This window comes from Sorex fumeus, unplaced genomic scaffold, assembly GCF_029834395.1.
Source record: "Sorex fumeus unplaced genomic scaffold, SorFum_2.1 ptg000008l, whole genome shotgun sequence".
Lineage (NCBI taxonomy): Eukaryota > Metazoa > Chordata > Mammalia > Eulipotyphla > Soricidae > Sorex > Sorex fumeus.
Window position 1 is genome coordinate 68,718,172 of NW_026606065.1, and position 17,816 is coordinate 68,735,987.

The 17,816-nt window shown below is 35.4% G+C and overlaps 1 non-coding gene across 1 annotated transcript; it reads left to right on the forward strand.

Moving 5' to 3' along the window:
- Positions 1–16,925: 16,925 nt before the first annotated feature.
- Positions 16,926–17,032, forward strand: LOC130019446 (U6 spliceosomal RNA). Its single transcript, XR_008791775.1, has one exon. It is a non-coding gene; the product is annotated as a U6 spliceosomal RNA (small nuclear RNA).
- Positions 17,033–17,816: the final 784 nt, after the last annotated feature.

Genomic DNA, 17,816 nt, shown 5'->3' on the forward strand with positions numbered 1-17,816 from the left:
ATCTAGAACTAAGGACTGGAGAAACATAAGTGTCTGTTTTAAAGCATTTTTACTTTCATTGATAAGTGAATACTATTTACATACCTAGTATAATAATATGAGCTATCTGCCTTTAAACATACTATCCACAGCTATAACTTTTGCATAAGTAAGCTTAAAGTTTTCTACAAAATTATTATGGGTACTTTTCAACAGGGGCTGGAGCGATAGCACAGTAGGTAGGGTTTTTGCCTTGCATGTGGCTGACCTGGGTTCGATTCATCTGTCTCTCTCAAAGAGCCTGGCAAGACTACCAAGAGTATCCTGCCCACATGGGAGAGCCTGGCAAGCTCTTCGTGGCATATTTGATATGGCAAAAACAGTAACAAGTCTCACAATGGAGACGTTAATGGCGCCCGCTCGAGCAAATCGATGAGCAACAGGATGACAGACAGACGTGCTACGTTTCTACAGATGACAATCTCACTGCATGATTTGATTATCTTTGGAAGGCATATCAATGGGAATAATGGTAATGTACAAAGATCTCTTTATAAAAAAATTAGTTTTCCACTTTTATTTCCCTCTCTGTCTCTTTCTCTTTCCAACATTATATCACATTTTAAAGAAATTTTGAGTAGCTACATCTACTTCAATTTCCTTGTCATTATTGTCTGACAAATACTCAAGGTTTCGTCCCAGTGGAAAACCAGCAGGACCTTACTACTGTTCAAGAAGGGAGACATCCATGACATTGGCAACTATCGCCCAATCTGCCTATTGTCATCTACAAGTTGTTCACTCGAGTCATCCTAAATAGGATTGGCAGAACACTAGATGAAGGACAGCCATGCGAGCAAGCTAGGTTCCGCAAAGGATTCAGCGCCATCGACCATAAAGGTAAAGGTAAAGGCCCTCCCGTTGATCGTCGATTTGCTCGAGCGGGCCCAGTAACGTCTCCATTGGAGACTGTTGTTACTGTGTCTGGCATATCGAATACTCTCGGTAGCTTGCTGGGCTCTCCGAGAGGGGCGGAGGAATCGAACACGGGTCGGCCATGTTGGCCGCTTGTAAGGCGAACGCCCTACCGCTGTGCTATCACTCCAGCCCACCATCTGGCTGGAGCGTTAGCACAGTGGGTAGGGCGTTCGCCTTACAAGGGGTCAACATGGCCGACCCGAGTTCGATTCCTCCGCCCCTCTCGGAGAGCCCGGCAAGCTACCGAGAGTATTCGATATGCCAGACACAGTAACAACAAAGTCTCCAATGGAGACGTTACTGGGCCCGCTCGAGCAAATCGACGATCAACAGGAGGGCCATCGACCATATCCACACAATAACCAAGCTCATTGAGGTTTCTCTGGAGTTCAAGATGCCGCTCTGTCTAACATTCATTGATTTAAAGAAGGCCTTTGATTCTGTTGAGACGGAAGTGGTCACTGAAGCCCTAGCCAATCAGGGCATTCAAGCTCAATACATCAAGATCCTCCGTGAGCTGTATTGTGGATTCACTACCAGGATCTCAACATTCTACAAAGAGGTAATCATTGATGTCAAGAGAGGGGTTCGGCAGGGTGATACCATTTCACCGAAACTCTTCAGTGCCACCATCGAGAACATCATGCGAGGACTGGAATGGGAAGGAATGGGAGTGAAGATAGATGGTCGGCAACTACACCACTTCCGCTTTGCTGATGACATTGTTTTAATAATACCAAACATCAGCCAAGCGGCACAAATGCTGGGCAACTTCGACTGTGAGTATGGAAAGGTAGGACTACAGCTGAATCCTATGAAGACAATGTTTATGAAAAACAGCCTCGTTCCTGACGCCCCATTCGCTCTCAACAGAATGACCATCTCCAAATGCAACAGTTATGTGTACCTAGGTCAAGAAGTCAACATGACAAATGACCTGGCACCCGAGCTGCGCAAGAGGAAGAGAGTGGCTTGGAACGCCTTCAAGAGTGTCGAAGAAATAGCTAAGAGGATGAAGAACCTCCAGCTCCGGGCACATCTCTTTGATTCCACTGTTCTTCCTGCATTAACATATGCCTCAGAGACCTGGGCCCTACGCAAACAGGATGAGAACGCTATTTGGATCTCCCAAAGAGGAATTGAAAGAGCTATGCTTGGAATATCACATTTCACTCAAATGAGAGAAAGAATCTGGAGTTCCGACATCCATTGACGATCAAGAATCAGGGACGCTGTCTCGTTTGCCAAGGTGTCAAAAATCAGATGGGCTGGTCACGTAATGAGATTTAAAGACAACCGCCTGACTAGAGCTGTTACCGACTGGATTCCAAGGGATGTCAAAAGATCGCCTGGACGCCCACCTACCAGAGATGGTCAGACTTCTTCATCAAGATCATGAACAATCAGTTTGAGTCTCTTCATGTTCCTAGAGCGAACAGACACCAGTGGTCTACACTAGCACGCGACAGGGAGAAATGGAGACGTTATTGGCGCCCGCTCGAGCAAATCGACGATTAACGGGAAGTCAAGTAATCAAGTGAAATACTCAAGCTAGATATAATCTGTGTATAGGCTTTGGTCAAATAATCTGTGCTTAAGTTTTGATCAAACACAGCATAGGTTGTTTTCCTAACTTTGTATAGACTGTCCAGATTAAATCTATTACTAAGCAACTCAGAGGATATTAATGAATGCAGAATGTTGTACAGATACCATCAAACAGTGACCAGAAAACTAGTACAAACAATAGAAATGATGGAAAGGAAATAGCTAAGGAGAAAACTTACTAGAAAAATGAGGATGTTAAAAGTCAGAGCCAGGAAAACAAAGCAAGAAACTATTATGAGCAATAACACAAAACACACATGCCACAGAGGCATGTCTGAGATAATGGATGCCAGCTGTATACTTGGAAGACACAACAGGAGGAGAATTTTATAGAAAACTTTGAAATAGCTTTAGAATTATTGCTGAAAGCACAAAGATTAGAAATAGATTCATTATCATCATTATCATCAACAGCAAATTTTGAAGGAAAACATACAATATATTTGACACTATGCTGATTATGATTTAAAATGCACTCATCTCCGTCTCCTTCACAAAAGCATGTGATCTGACCTACCAAAGAGCAGTGGATTGTATTCTAATTTAGGATGCTTAGAAGAAAGCAAGTATACTTCATAACTCAGATTGAACCAAAAGTAAAATTTCAATTTCCCAAGAAGTGACTTATGTGTATTTGAAAGCACTTTGGTGAAACTCAAGAGGAAATGGCCTTGCAATCATTAAAAGCATATAATTATCAGCTGAATGAATCCTTGGCATGGAGGCACAAAGATTTAAAAATAATAATAGTAATAATAATAATATTAATGATAGCTTCCATTTTCAAATTTCAAGCATTGTGATGAGAGCAGCTGAGTTTTAAGCGCTTTACAATCTGGAGAGTCTGATAATGTATGTAAGAAATACTTCCCACTCTTGTCAATACCACCAAGTGACAGGCATTATGATAAACCATTCACATACATTTTATCATTTACTATTTACAATACTTCTTCCAGGTTGACATTTTTGTTAATCTCCATTACACTAAAAAAAAAAAATGGAGATTCAGGGAGATCAAACTATTTTTTCAAAATCACATGCTAAGCCTTTCAATGCACACAAGCCAGTTCTCTAACTGTCTGTGTTATACTTAGCTTCTGGCATACTTTTTGCGTCTCCATAGCCAATTGTTTGTTTTTTTTGCCCTTGTTATTTTTCTTCCTATTCCCAAACCTTTAGATTTTCCAACTGCTTCTACTCTTTCACACCTTTACACCTCAGGATCATTAGTTCATTTAGGATATGGAAATTCAAATTTATCCAAGCATGTTGTCTTGTTAGAAATTCTCATTCAATTTACACCCTTCTGCCTCTACCACATGCATGACGCACACAAAGACACACACACACACACACACACACACACACACACACACACATACTTGTATCCTTCATTGGCTGATTTTTCTCAGTTATCTGATTTGATTTGATTTTCTGGAAAAGAATGTGTTTGTATAATTAATTTTCCACAGATTGGTATAATTTACATTTTTCCTTCAATTAACATCTGTACATGAACAGCATTGTCCTCCCCATATCTATTTTATTTTCATGGCTTAATTATATCAGAAAGAAGACAAAATGTGGCATTAGAGGTGGAACAAATTTTGGAAAGAGACTTCAGTCATTCTTATGTTCCAGAAAATTCTTTTTAAAGGTTTAACAGGATAGGATCAGAGGGTGCAAGTGAAATGATTACCTCATTTGGGATTATCTGGTGAGGACCATAGACTATTTTATCACACCTTCTTAGTTTGTAATCTTTAACAGCAAAAAATCTTGTTTATCAAGAAGAACTCTGTGAGCAGCTGCAAACAATTTGCCTTTATTGATTTTACTGCTAAGTCTGACTGACTGCTTCACTCTGACTCCAAACCGCCTTGTCTGGACTACGCCCCCCTCTTAAGTGCTTCCGTCTATTGAATTGGAAGGCGTTTGCCACCTCTCCATTTCTATCAAAGTCCAGTGAGCAATTAATTGCACCCTTCTGTTAACAACAGACATCTTGCCAGAAGTTGCAATGGGTAGAGTTGAATAGAATAGAATATTAGAATTATTGAGCTTGGATTTAAGTTTAAAATTTTTAAAGAAGTTTGAACATGCACTAGGTATTTTACAACACTAAGGTATTGATAGTGTCTTCACTGTGAGAATGGTGTTGTTTTTTTAATTTGTTGTTGTTGTTTGTTTTCAAGACACACCCAGCACTGCTCAAGGTTTACTTTTGACTCTGCCCTCAGGGTATTCAGCTACTGACTGAAGAACCAGCCACAACCATGCTGAGACCACTTTCCACACGCATGAAGGTAATGGCAGAGGAACAGAGGCATGCGGGTCCCGGGGCTTAGATGTCTAAGCGTGCTCGGATCGGGACAGAGTATCCTCCACCCAGATCCTCCATCTTCCAGTAGGCAGGGGTAAAACCCACCAACTGGCCCCCTGGCGCTGTGTAATTCCATCAACAGCCAAGACTCAGAGACTATAAAACCCTATATGCCACGTGACATCTTATCTCAGTCTTACTTTGGACAACCTGGCAGGCTACCGAATGTAACCTGCCTACAGGGCAGAGTCTGGCAAACTTCCCGTGTCATACTCAATATGCCAAATACCAGTAACAACGATGGGTCTCATTCTCCTAATCCTAAAAGAGCATTGAATATAGCACTTTTTAAAATCTCAGGGCTAGGATGAAGGAGACGTTACTGGTGCCTACTCGAAGCAATCGGGGAACAACAGGATGATCAATGGTGCTGCCTTCAGGGGATGACTCCTGGTGGACTCTGGAGATCATCTGCAGTGCTAGGGATTAACCTTTTACAAGGTTAGCACTCTACAGAAAATACTCTCTCTCAGGTTTAGAGGCCTTTTTTTTAATTGTTGTTTTTAACTGTCCTAAGATTTTAAAGATATGATCTAAAAACATTTACCTTTTAAATGATAGGATGACTTAAGTTTGTTTTCTAATAATCTATTGCTGGGAAGAGAATATAGAATCACAAAATTATTTGCTGAAATACTGTCTCTATTTTTGAATGACCTTTAAACCTTAGTGTTAAAAAGGCACTAAAATGTAAATTAAATGCAGTTGCCTTGCAATTTAGTAACATGATTAAAACAGTAATGACCTTTTTTTGACACTAAAAAGTAGTTACTAAGTAGCTCATATATCTATAGAGAGATAGAGAATCTGCAACAGTTTTGTGAACTACATATTAATATTGTCATTTTATATATGATGAAATTATACTCAAAAAATTTACATAACTCGGTCAGCATTTCTAATTTTTGAAATGACAGTCAAAAGACCATATTACTGTTGCAGTTACATTCAATGCATAAAGCCTTTCATAACTATTTAGATAACTTATGTTTTATAGCTTTTTCTTAAATCAATATTAATAAGAATTTTCAAGGAGATACTTTCTGATCCAATCTTCTGCTAAACTTCATTACTCAATAATTTAATTTTTATTTTCAAAATCTATGGAATTCACATGTCAAGTTCAATTTTGTTTAGGTTTGCATGGCTAAAAAACTTTTTTGCATTATAACTTGCCATCAAAGAATTTTTATATTTTATCATTTCCTACAAATAAGAACATAGTCTGGTGTGAGCTAGGTGTATAGTGTACACTTGATACATTCTTAGTAGTTTTAAATATATGATCTCACCCAACCACATTTATAATTTAGTTTGGATTGAATTACATTTATAATAAAAAATTCTATGTTGTGTATCAACAGAAGTCATCAAAATCCTAAAATTATGTTTCTGTGATCTTTATTATTATTATTATTATTATTATTATTATCATTAATGCTGGACTTTTTGCAACCCCTCAGGGTGCTAATGGCTACTTTTGACTCAGGGGACATTTCTGGTTATGCTTGGGGTACTGTGTGACACCAAGAATTGAACCTGGAGTTCCTGCATAAAAAGCATGCATTAATCTTTATGAGATATGTACATCCAAAATGATTAGAATAGCCAATTATATAACAATCTAATATAATTGTCAGTACACAGTATGCATTTGGCCCAAACTACAAATAGTATGTTTTTTAGTGAGTTTGCTAAGAATGCAGAGTGGGGAAAGGGTAGCAAACTTGGATGATTGGTTGAGGGATACTGAGGTTGGTGGAGGCTTGGAGCTGAATCATTGAAAGCCTAAAAGTCTGTTATCAATAGCTTTGGAAATCACTGTGTGCAAAATACATATATAAACACTGGGCAGAAATCTAAGATTCAGGTTTTTTTTTTCTTATAAGCAAGAGGAATTGACTTTTAAAAGAAATCATACACAGCCTGAGAGTACATGAAGATGGAGCTTAGCAGCTACCCAAGGTTTAATCCTCAGTACTGCACATTGTTCCCTGATCATTGCCAGGAGTGATGCCTGTGCACGGCCAGGTGTGGCCCATCACATCCTTCATGAAAATTAAAGGACTTCACTCATAATGATTTTCCAATGAAAGAAAGTATTTTCAGATATTCCTCATACTTTCTAAGTACATTGACATATTAAGGATTCCACTCTTAATATTCTTTTGTCTGAAGTGTTCATCCTTTAGATTTCTATATGAGCCATATATCCATATGTCTCCGCTCTTTTAGGCTTCTGTTCAGACATTTCATTATCAGAAAAGATATATTTTAATACTCTCTATAGAAATAGTGCTTTTATTCTGTCCTTTGCTTGCTTTTATTTTTTCTTTTAGCACTAACATTGCTAATACAAATATTGCATGAAGTCCAAAAGGCAAGAAAGACATTTTTCTTTTTAATGAGAGTTGCAGTAGGAGAGAATCTAGAGCTCAAATTCAGCTTAACTCTTCTGGAACAAGAGGAGGAAATATTATTAATCACTGGAGTAAGTCTATAATTTTTTTAGTGTTAAATAATTGTCATCACCAATAGAAAGCGTAAACTTTCTCATATATTTGAAACATTAGTTCCTTGTACAACTTAAATAAAAATATTCTCCAATGTTGGATTCCTTACCTTCCCAGAAATTGGAAAATAGGAGTGCTGCTCCTATTTTTACATTTTTTTCCCCTGAACTGAAACTTGAACCAATGGCCTCACACACACCAGGAACGTATTTTGCCATCTTGCCATATCCCCACCTCTTAATATTTTAAAGATGACCGTCAAGGGCCTGAGGAAAGACATTCAGGCTTGTAAATCTAGTACGAGTTTTAAAATACTTACCTATCCAAGTGTCCTAAGTAAACTCTGTAAGTAAAGGAATAAAAGGTGTGGGTACTAGAAATTTCCTGGCCATATTGTCTGAAAATTCTTAATCCATCTTCAGATTGAAGAGTCAGAAGAGAAATGTATGAATTTTCTCTATATATAACATTTTCATGTAACATATTGTAAAATATGTTATAGCCTTATGTAATATATTGAGTTCAGAAGAGCTGTTATACGATTTAACATTGTTCCCTATTCTATCTAAAAAATAAAAATTTCAACAAAATAAAAATTTCAACATGATTAAAAGCCTATGTGAATCGAATATTAATATTAAAGTTTAAAATGATTCTTATATGAAATAAAATGTTCTATTATAAAATGATTGAAAATTGGATACTAGAGTTATAGAGAAGAACTTTTTTTTTTCTTTTTTTTTTTTTTGCTTTTTGCATTACACCCGGTGATGCACAGGGGTTGCTCCTGGCTCTGAACTTAGAAGTTACTCCTCGTACTACTCAAGGGATCATATGGGATGCTGGGAATCTAACCTGGGTCAGCCGTGTGCAAGGCAAATCCTCTACCTGCTGAGCTGTCTCTCCAGCTCCCGAGAAGAACATTCTTGGTACCAGTTAAATAACAAAAATTGGTCTTAACACAAATCAGATAATTTATTTCCTTAATAAATTCCATGGGACATGGATCATATTTTAGTTTTTGTCATTTTAAAATTGTCCTTAATTTTTTATCCTCAGACTTTATTTTATGATAATGATTTTCACTTGGTAGCTACTTTTGCTCTGCTTAAAATCATTCTTTTTATACTGCACATCATTTTTTTCATATTATGTATACTTTATTATTGATAGTTCTATTTTTTCTGCTCCATTATCCAGTTTCTTATCTATTTATAGTAGTCAACAAGCCTCATTCTCTTTTCTTAGTATATGCATTCACTTTCCAAATTATTTGAAAACTCATTTCTATTTCTTGATGCCTTAAAAAAAAGATACAATACAGTAAGGTAAGGTACATATGTAAACATCAGATAACATTTGCAAAAGAAATTACTTGTTTTTTGTGTTGTTTTAGTTTTAAATACTCTCAATATCCCTTAGTGACTTAGATGCCCAAGGACTTTTAACTAGTAATTGCTAGGACTGAAAATAAAACATGTTCACCAAAGCTAGTTGTTTCTTTTTATTGAGGATGAAGGATGATGATTTTTTTTGTTAGTTATTTATGCCACAATATACTGCCTACTGCTCACACTTTAGGTTATGATATTGTACATTAAGTATAGTGCAATTCACTATATTAGTCATGTTTTGTGAGTGATTGTATAACCTAGTTTGTGGAAGACACTTTACTCATTGACAATAAATCTAAGGATAAAGTTTTAAAAAACTACTAGTGAAGAGGTTTGATTAGGGAAGTAAACTGATCATCCACATAAAGTACATAAGATCAAATTAAGCCATACAAACCAGCTACATTGTTAACTAAACATTGGACGGAAGGAAGTTGTTATATGGCATGTTTTCATGTGAAACATTATAATGTATCCATTTTTTACCAGACCCTTATTTTTGCTTTCCACATATTTCACAAAAGCAAGAAAACATACTTTTTCCTGGTTCATGGCATGTATCCTCTCCTTTTCCATACAGGAGAAGTGTTTCTTTTTTTTCCATGACTAAGTCGTATCAAAGGGACTTACTCAAGTTACAACTTTGTCTAGAGTTATAGATGAAGAAAGTATTTTTAATCAATCATAACTAGAGGAATTATACAAAAAGAGAACTTGAATGTGAGGGAAAAAGAGAACCTGCAAGTGAGGAAAAGAAGCAAGGCCTATTATGAGTTCTCTTTGAGAAGCTTGGTGATTCCCAACAATTTGAAATTTAAGAAATCTTTTATTTAATGTTATGTACATTTTTAACATACTTTGAGAATTTAGACTATTATTTTGAAGTAATTAACTTAGGGGTTGTCAATATATAGAGCTGAGATGCTATAGATTAACATTCTAAGTGAATGCTTGTCACAAAATTGAAAGTGACCCTTAAATGAGTGGAACAGATAGGACAATTATCTTTATTATATCTGAGACTTCTCTGTGGTAACCTTGATGTACTATAAACCAAAGAACATTCTGTGAAGTGCAACCGAGTGAATGTATTCAAGCAAAAGATGGACATGCATTTCCAAAGATCATGACAAGAGGTATTATTATTTATTTATTTGTTTGTTTTAAACTTTTTAATTAAATCACTGTGATAAACTATTACAAAGCTGCTCATGATTGGATTTCAGTCACACAAGATTCCATTCACCAGTGTACATTTCCCAGAACCAGAGTCCATGTTTCCTTCCCATCACCCATCACCATCCCCACCACCCCACCCCCTGCCTGCCTCTATGGAAAGCACTTTTCTCCTCTCTCTCTCTCTCTCTCTCTCTCTCTCTCTCTCTCTCTCTCTCTCTCTCTCTCCCTCTCCCTCTCTTTCTCTCTCTCTCTCTCTCTCTCCCTCTACTACTCTCTCTCTCTGCCACCCCCCATTTTGGGCATAGTTGTTTGCAATATTGGTACTAAAAGATTATCAAGAATATCTCTTACCTACTTTTAAACCTCAGAACTTGTCCAGCATGATCATTCCCAGCTATTATTGTAATATATTATTATATATAGAAGTCTCTTTTCTATCTTACCTACCCTCAGCCCCACCCACAACTTTTGTTACTTCCAACTATTGATCAATCCTTCTTATTTCTGTGTTCCTTGGCTTTGAATATTATTCAAGAAAGAGTATATTACATCAAAATCCCCCATAAATTGTTTTTAAATAATATTTGAAATATACAAGTTCTATTAATCAGCAAAAATATTTATTATAATTTAAGAAAACATTTTAATATGGTTAATAGGTAATTTAAGCTTTGACAATTGAACTTTGTATTTTAGTAACCATCAGTCATAAGCTTTTATTATTGAAGGCATATGAAAGAAGTCAAAATGATGAAACAAACTCATTATCAAATGAAAGTCTCCTGCTTAGTTTATGTTTACAAAACCTCCTTTAGGTATGCAAATATAAAGGGCATACAATAATTTTGTATAATTCCTGTAATTCAAGAAAATTGTTTTTGAGGTATTCCAACATAGATCTCATACTAGAATTCACTGGAAGGAGATATAATGACGATATAGCTGTACTATCTGTAACCTCCACAGGCAGCGCTTATTAAGAGACATAATCAGTCATAAATTTGTAGAAACTTAAATTGGATTAAAAAGTCTTAAAGTCTTGTAGTCTTTTAGAGCTCAGAATATTACCCAAAAGATTGTTAGCTACCTGAGTTTATCAGATTTGTAGATCAATTACTGTATTGTGGTACTGTCTACAGAATATTTCCAGTTAATTTACAAACTTAAATTCTACTTAATTTGCTACTGATAACCTGTTTCTAACATACCATATGCTAGTTAATGAATTTTTCATGAATATATAGTAAGGGTCAATTGAAGCAATTGTAGTGGTCATTTCCAAAGTGCATACATTTAATTAATATTTTTCAAATATTAGCTAATGGTGACTATAATATTAACTCTATGTCAAAGTAGCTCAAGAGAAACAAACCTGCCACAACATATGTTAATTAAATTTCATAAACATTAATTCATAAATGGTTAAATGCGTTAAAACTAATTGTAAGCAATTTAGCAGGAAGTATATATGTTTGAATATACAACTCAGTATTTTGATTGAAATCACAAGGAATGAAGCAGGAATTCTATCAGACCTATTACTATCTCATTTTCAATATGTGATTTTTCATGTATGTTCATATAATCAATCTTGGGCCAGAGCAATAGCATAGTGGGTAGGGCATTTGCCTTACATGCAGCCGACCTAGGTTCTATTCCTCTGCCCCTCTCAGAGAGCCCAGCAAGCTACTGAGAGCCTTCCACCCGCACAGCAAAGCCTGGCAAGATACCCGTGACATATTCAACACCAAAAACAGTAACAAGTCTCACAATGTAGACATTACTGGTGCTCACTCGAGAAAATCGATGAACAACAGGAGGACAGTGCAGTGCTACAGTTCATATAATCTCATTCAATAAGAGTATCAGTGATGAAAGGCGTTACTCATGTTCACTTATTGTAAGAACTGGCAAATCTACTGCTCTGCTAACAGTGGTGGTGAAAGAAATCAGATAATGTATTAGTATTTATTAAAACTTTAGTGTTTATTAAAACTCATTACAATGAGTGATTCACGATAAAAATTAAATTAAGGCTATAACAAAAATAATAAATTATAGATAATAGTGTAATGCATTTATTTCAAAAAAACATGACTGTTTTTTATTTGACTTTTCTTTGGTTTTTGAAGAACACCCAGTGGTTTTCAGAACATATATGGTGCTGGGTACACTTGTAAGGTAAGTGTTTAGTCACTGTACTATCACTACAGATGAAAGCTTTTTTTTTTCAACTACTCATTGATCTAGCACAGAGTGGTAGGACGTTTGCCTTGCACGCAGCCAACATGGCCGACCAGAGTTCGATTCCTCGGCCCCTCTTGGAGACCCCGGCAAGTTACCGAGAGTATCTTGCCCGCACAGCAGAGCCTGGCAAGCTACCTGTGATGTATTCGATATGCCAAACACAGTAACAACAAAGTCTTCAATGGAGACATTACTGGGCCCGCTCAAGCAAATCGATGAACAATGGGAGGACCGTGACCGTGACCGTGACTCACTGATCTAGAGAGAAATCACTGATGCTCAGGTCTTTTCCTCGCACATAGCCACTTGGGGTTGGAACTCCTGTACCACTTATGGTTCAGGTGCCATCCCTAAATACAGAGCCAGGAGTAAGCAAGTAAGCACTGTTGGGTGTGGCCTCTCCAAACAATAAATAAATGAACAAACTATTATAGAGTGCTATCAAATATATTGTTGTTATTGTTTTAACTTTTTATGCTATTGTGGACTTTAATATAAGATTTTTTTTGCATGTAGGTACTTTCACTTGTACAAAAATTGAACCAAAGGAGCTGTGCTAAAAGACAAACTGTAGTTAGGCAAAACAAAAATATGCTACTGATTCATGTGTTTTAAATGATGCTTAGCATCAGCGATGTAAATTATTGCATGAGCAGAAAAGATAGCAAAAAGTGAAATAGAAGTGCTTATTAGACTGACTAAAATGAATTGAGTGATTACATGAAAAATTACCAGAATTGAGAACTGTTTAAATGTCCTTCTGCCTTATCCATGACCAATGAACTAGAGGAATTCTAATGACCCATTCAAACGTTATTTTTTCCTGAGTTAAAAATGGAGGTTAAATTGACAATTCTATAGATTTTATGTGATGTTTTTAATTATTAAGAATTAGCTTATTTCTTGAGAGACAGAGGGAGAAAGAGGGAGGGAAAGTGGGGAAGGGAACAGAGAAGAGAAATATAAACCGACCTGTATAGATTACATGGCATTTTCTAATACATAATATACCAACGATATTTTGAGCTTTTAAATTTGTGTCGAAAAGCTAGCTATAATTTTAGATTATGTAACTTTAAAGTTACATATCATTATAAATATATAATTTCTAGAAAAATTATTATAAAATTGAGATAAGATTGGTTATAATATCAAGGGGACTTATAAAAATTACCTGAAGGAATCCAGTTCTAGGTTGCATTCTTAGATTTTCACTCATTAGATTCAAGTATGTCTATCTTTCCATATCAATTAGTTGAAATAGCTATTTTGTAAGCCATACTACTGTTACTTTATTGACTAGGTTCACTTTGATCAACAACAATCAAAATGTCAAAATTAGCTCCTTGAAGATTGAATAACTCAACTTCCTTAGTCATAACTAAAATTTTGCAAGATTTGCTTCCTCTCTTTTACTTTATTCTATAACATGATCTTAAAAAATTCTCTTTACTGTAATAATTCTCCATAAGCCACTATTATTTACATTCTCCAAATTTAGATATATTATTTAATTGGAAAATTAAGATAATTAACTCTATTTTATATATGCCAAAATATTAAGGGAGAAATTTAGCAGTCTGAAAATTCATTCTGGAATTCTGAAAATGAACAAATGTAAATAATTTAAATGGATAACTTATAATTTAATTAGAAGTTAAGCAGCAACAATGCTTCATATAAAGTATGTACATCTTAGTTTTACTCTTGCTACCCCATATCCCTTCCGATTCTTAGAACATTAGTTTTGGGGCAGCAAGGAAAGAGTCAAATACATTTTCATTCTGTGTTCCAATGTGTATTCCAACACTATTATGGAAACAGAATCTTGTTTAGATGTAATAATCACTACAATTAACTTCCCTGTGCTGAATAAGGGATATTAGGTTATCAGAATTAAGGAACCAGTAAGGCAATAACAGTAGTTTCCTTAAGAGAGACTGATTAGAATGGACCAAACACATTTTTGATGAAACTGACTTTCCAAATTTGGATAGTTTTTAAAATTGTGGTAGTGCTATTTATTAACTTGGACAGTTATTAAATTATTTAGTAACTTGCACAGTTATTTATTTGTTTGGGTAATACCAATGTAATGTTCAGGGGGGCTGGCAGCCATTCCTGATGTCACTCAGCTGAATAGGACTGAAAATTCAATGTAATGTGTGTATATATATACACACACACAGACACACACACACACACATATGTGTGTGTGTGTGTGTGTGTGTGTGTCTGTGCCCTACAGTAGTTTCTTTGGGCCACAAGAGAAATTTGGCAATTCATGGTGCTTTCCAGTATTATTTCCAACATTTCTTTGTGGGCATGAAGTGCCAGGGATTGAATTTATCATGGCAGCACTTTGAGTATTCTTACTAGCCCATATTGTACACAGTTATGTATGTTCAAATATTATGTTAATCATTAAAGTAAACTATAGATGTATTTAACATCTATTGGCATTTGATATAAAGTGAACAAATAATCTATTGGCATTTGATATCAAGTGAACAAAATAATAAAATGATCTCCTATAAGATGTGACCATAAGTAATCATGATTAGTTGAAGAAATTAAACAAAAATCTACCTACAGTCATAAAGAATGGATTGGTATAATTAAGAGGAAAATAAATTAGAGAAAAAGCAAAAAGTTATAACAGATAAATTTAGTTGTGTAAATTTAAGTATACTTGGATGCACATAAGTTCCATTTTCTGAAAAATTAACAACAAAATTAACAATAAAAGCTAGGCATTCAATCAACAACAAAATATAAATTAAAAGCAATGATACATATTTGGAAATGGAGTCGACAATTTCAAATGATGTTGAATGAATTCTGAGAGAATACTGTATTTCTATACAAAAATAACTTAAAAGCAATAAAAATAATTTACAAAGAACTTATGAAAGCTAAAGATAAGAAATGTGATTTAACAATTGTTTGTTTATCTACCCACCATAAGAACTTATCGACATCACCAAGTACCTCGGAGACACACCCCTGCACATAGAACTAGAAATAGTCCCTGAGCACTGAAGAGGTGTGGCTCAAATCCTTAAATAAAAAACTTGTGGGCACAATTTCAGATCCAAAATAATATTAATACAGATAATAATAATATATTACACTATGTAGCTTAGTTAAGTTATTGTTAAATTTAGTGTACTAATATTTTGTTGATATTTTTACATATCTTATCATTCTGGATATTAGTTCATTAAATTTTTTGAATATCTTTGCATTATTTATCATCACACATTATTAAATGCATCTCTCTGTTAGAACTATGTTCTAATAATAATAGGTGATAATGAATGTGAGGTTTAGGGTTATGATTATGGTTGAAGATTTCCTGTACAAGTTTTATACAAAGCTAGTATGAGTCTCTTATAGATACACAAACATAAACTTCACCAAACAATCAACAAAATGATGAACAATTTAAATCATAAATATGCATGCAAGACTTCTAAATATTATTAATTTCATTTACGATTAAACGGAAAGAATTTGAAAAGAAGAAGAGAAATACTATGTATTCAAAAATTATTCAGTTTCAAAATGCCAATCTAATTAAGGGCTGGAGTGATAGCACAGCAGGTAGGGCATTTGCCTTGCACGCAGCTAACATGGCCGATGGAGTTCGATTTCTCCACCCCTCTCGGAAAGCCCGGCAAGCTACCGAGAGTATCTCGCCTGCATGGCAGAGCCTGGCAAGCTACCCGTGATGTACTCGATATGCCAAACACAGTAACAAGTCTCACAATGTTACTGGGCCCGCTCGAGCAAATCGATGAACAACGGGAGGACTGTGACCGTGAATCTAATTAAAAGAGGAAAGTCATATGAAGTTAAGCACTTATACAATGGTAATGGCAATGTTTAAATATATGTATCAAAAAATCAATATGTAACTGGTTAAAAATAATAAATGAGTATAGTTTTGTTCCAGAATAGAAAAATACTGCATGTAAGATACTGTTAATTTTTTTCCTGTACATATATTCAATACAATTTAATTCATTTACTTTTTATGGATTTACATTGTTTCCAATATAAAAACAAGTTAAATAAAAACTGAAGTATTGAAATTATTAATAATATAAAAATAGTTCTGGATTTATTTAACAAGTGAAAAACTCTTGATAGCCTTGGAAATGGGGAAGAAAATTTTCAATACTTGAAAAGATATACATTTTTTTAGAATAATTTGATATAGTAATACTATTAAACATTTTTGCTGTAATATAGTCATTAAAGATAACTTAATATTGCTTTACAAAAATAAACCAGCTCAATTTAAATTACATACAAAATTTTTAACTTGTAGAAGTATTAGTTAGTCTTTATATTGACGTGATGCTACCTTATCCTACCAACCATTAAAATATATTGTCTTTGGAATTAAGATAATGAAAATCCCCACATAAATGAGAGAAATATATTAATGATACATAGTAAAAACACTGAAACTTAGCATCTGACTATAAAATTCAATATATCATAATGATAGTGTTTTAAAGTATAGCTGAAATAATTGACTAGTTATTCTGAAAGAAAATAAAATAAAATTAGATTCTTATTGTGAGGCACTTGAATTCAATGTGAAAAACTATAGTAAAGAAAACAAAATGGATGCTTGCTTCGGCAGCACATATACTAAAATTGGAACAATACAGAGAAGATTAGCATGGCCCCTGCGCTAGGATGACATGCAAATTCGTGAAGCATTCCATATTGTTTTTGGAAAATTTATATAATAGAGTACTATGTAGCTGTTAGAAAAGATGAAGTTATGAAATTTACATACAAGTGGTACCACATGGAAAGTATCATGTTAAGCGAAATGAGTCAGAAAGAGAGGGATAGACATAGAAAGATTGCATTCATCTGGGGAACATAAAGTAACAAAATAGGAGACTAACACCCAAGAATGGCCAAGATTAGTACCAGGAATTTTGCTCCAAGGCTTGGAGGCCAGCCATACATGCTAGGGGAAAAGGGAGCTCAGATAGAGAAGGTAGCACCAAATCGGGCTGGAGCGATAGCACAGCGGGTAGGGCGTTCGCCTTACAAGCGGCCAACATGGCCGACCCGAGTTCGATTCCTCCGCCCCTCTCGGAGAGCCTGGCAAGCTACCGAGAGTATTCGATATGCCAGACACAGTAACAACAAAGTCTCCAATGGAGACGTTACTGGGCCCGCTCGAGCAAATTGGGAGCATCCTCCCTTTATACTTTATAGCATGCTGAAAGTAGACTATAGACCAAACATGATTGTCACCCATTGCCTCTTGCAAACCACAACACCCGATAAGAGAGAAAACAAAAGGGAATGCCCTGCCACAGAGGCAGGGTGGGCCGGGGGAGGGGGGGTGGATGGGGGGGAGGGATACTGGGATCCGTGATGGTGGGAAATGGGCACTGGTGGAGGGATGGGTATTTGATCATTGTATAATTGAAACCCAAGCACAAAAATTTGTAAGTCTAAAACTGTACCTCATGGTGTCTCACTAATAAAAATTAA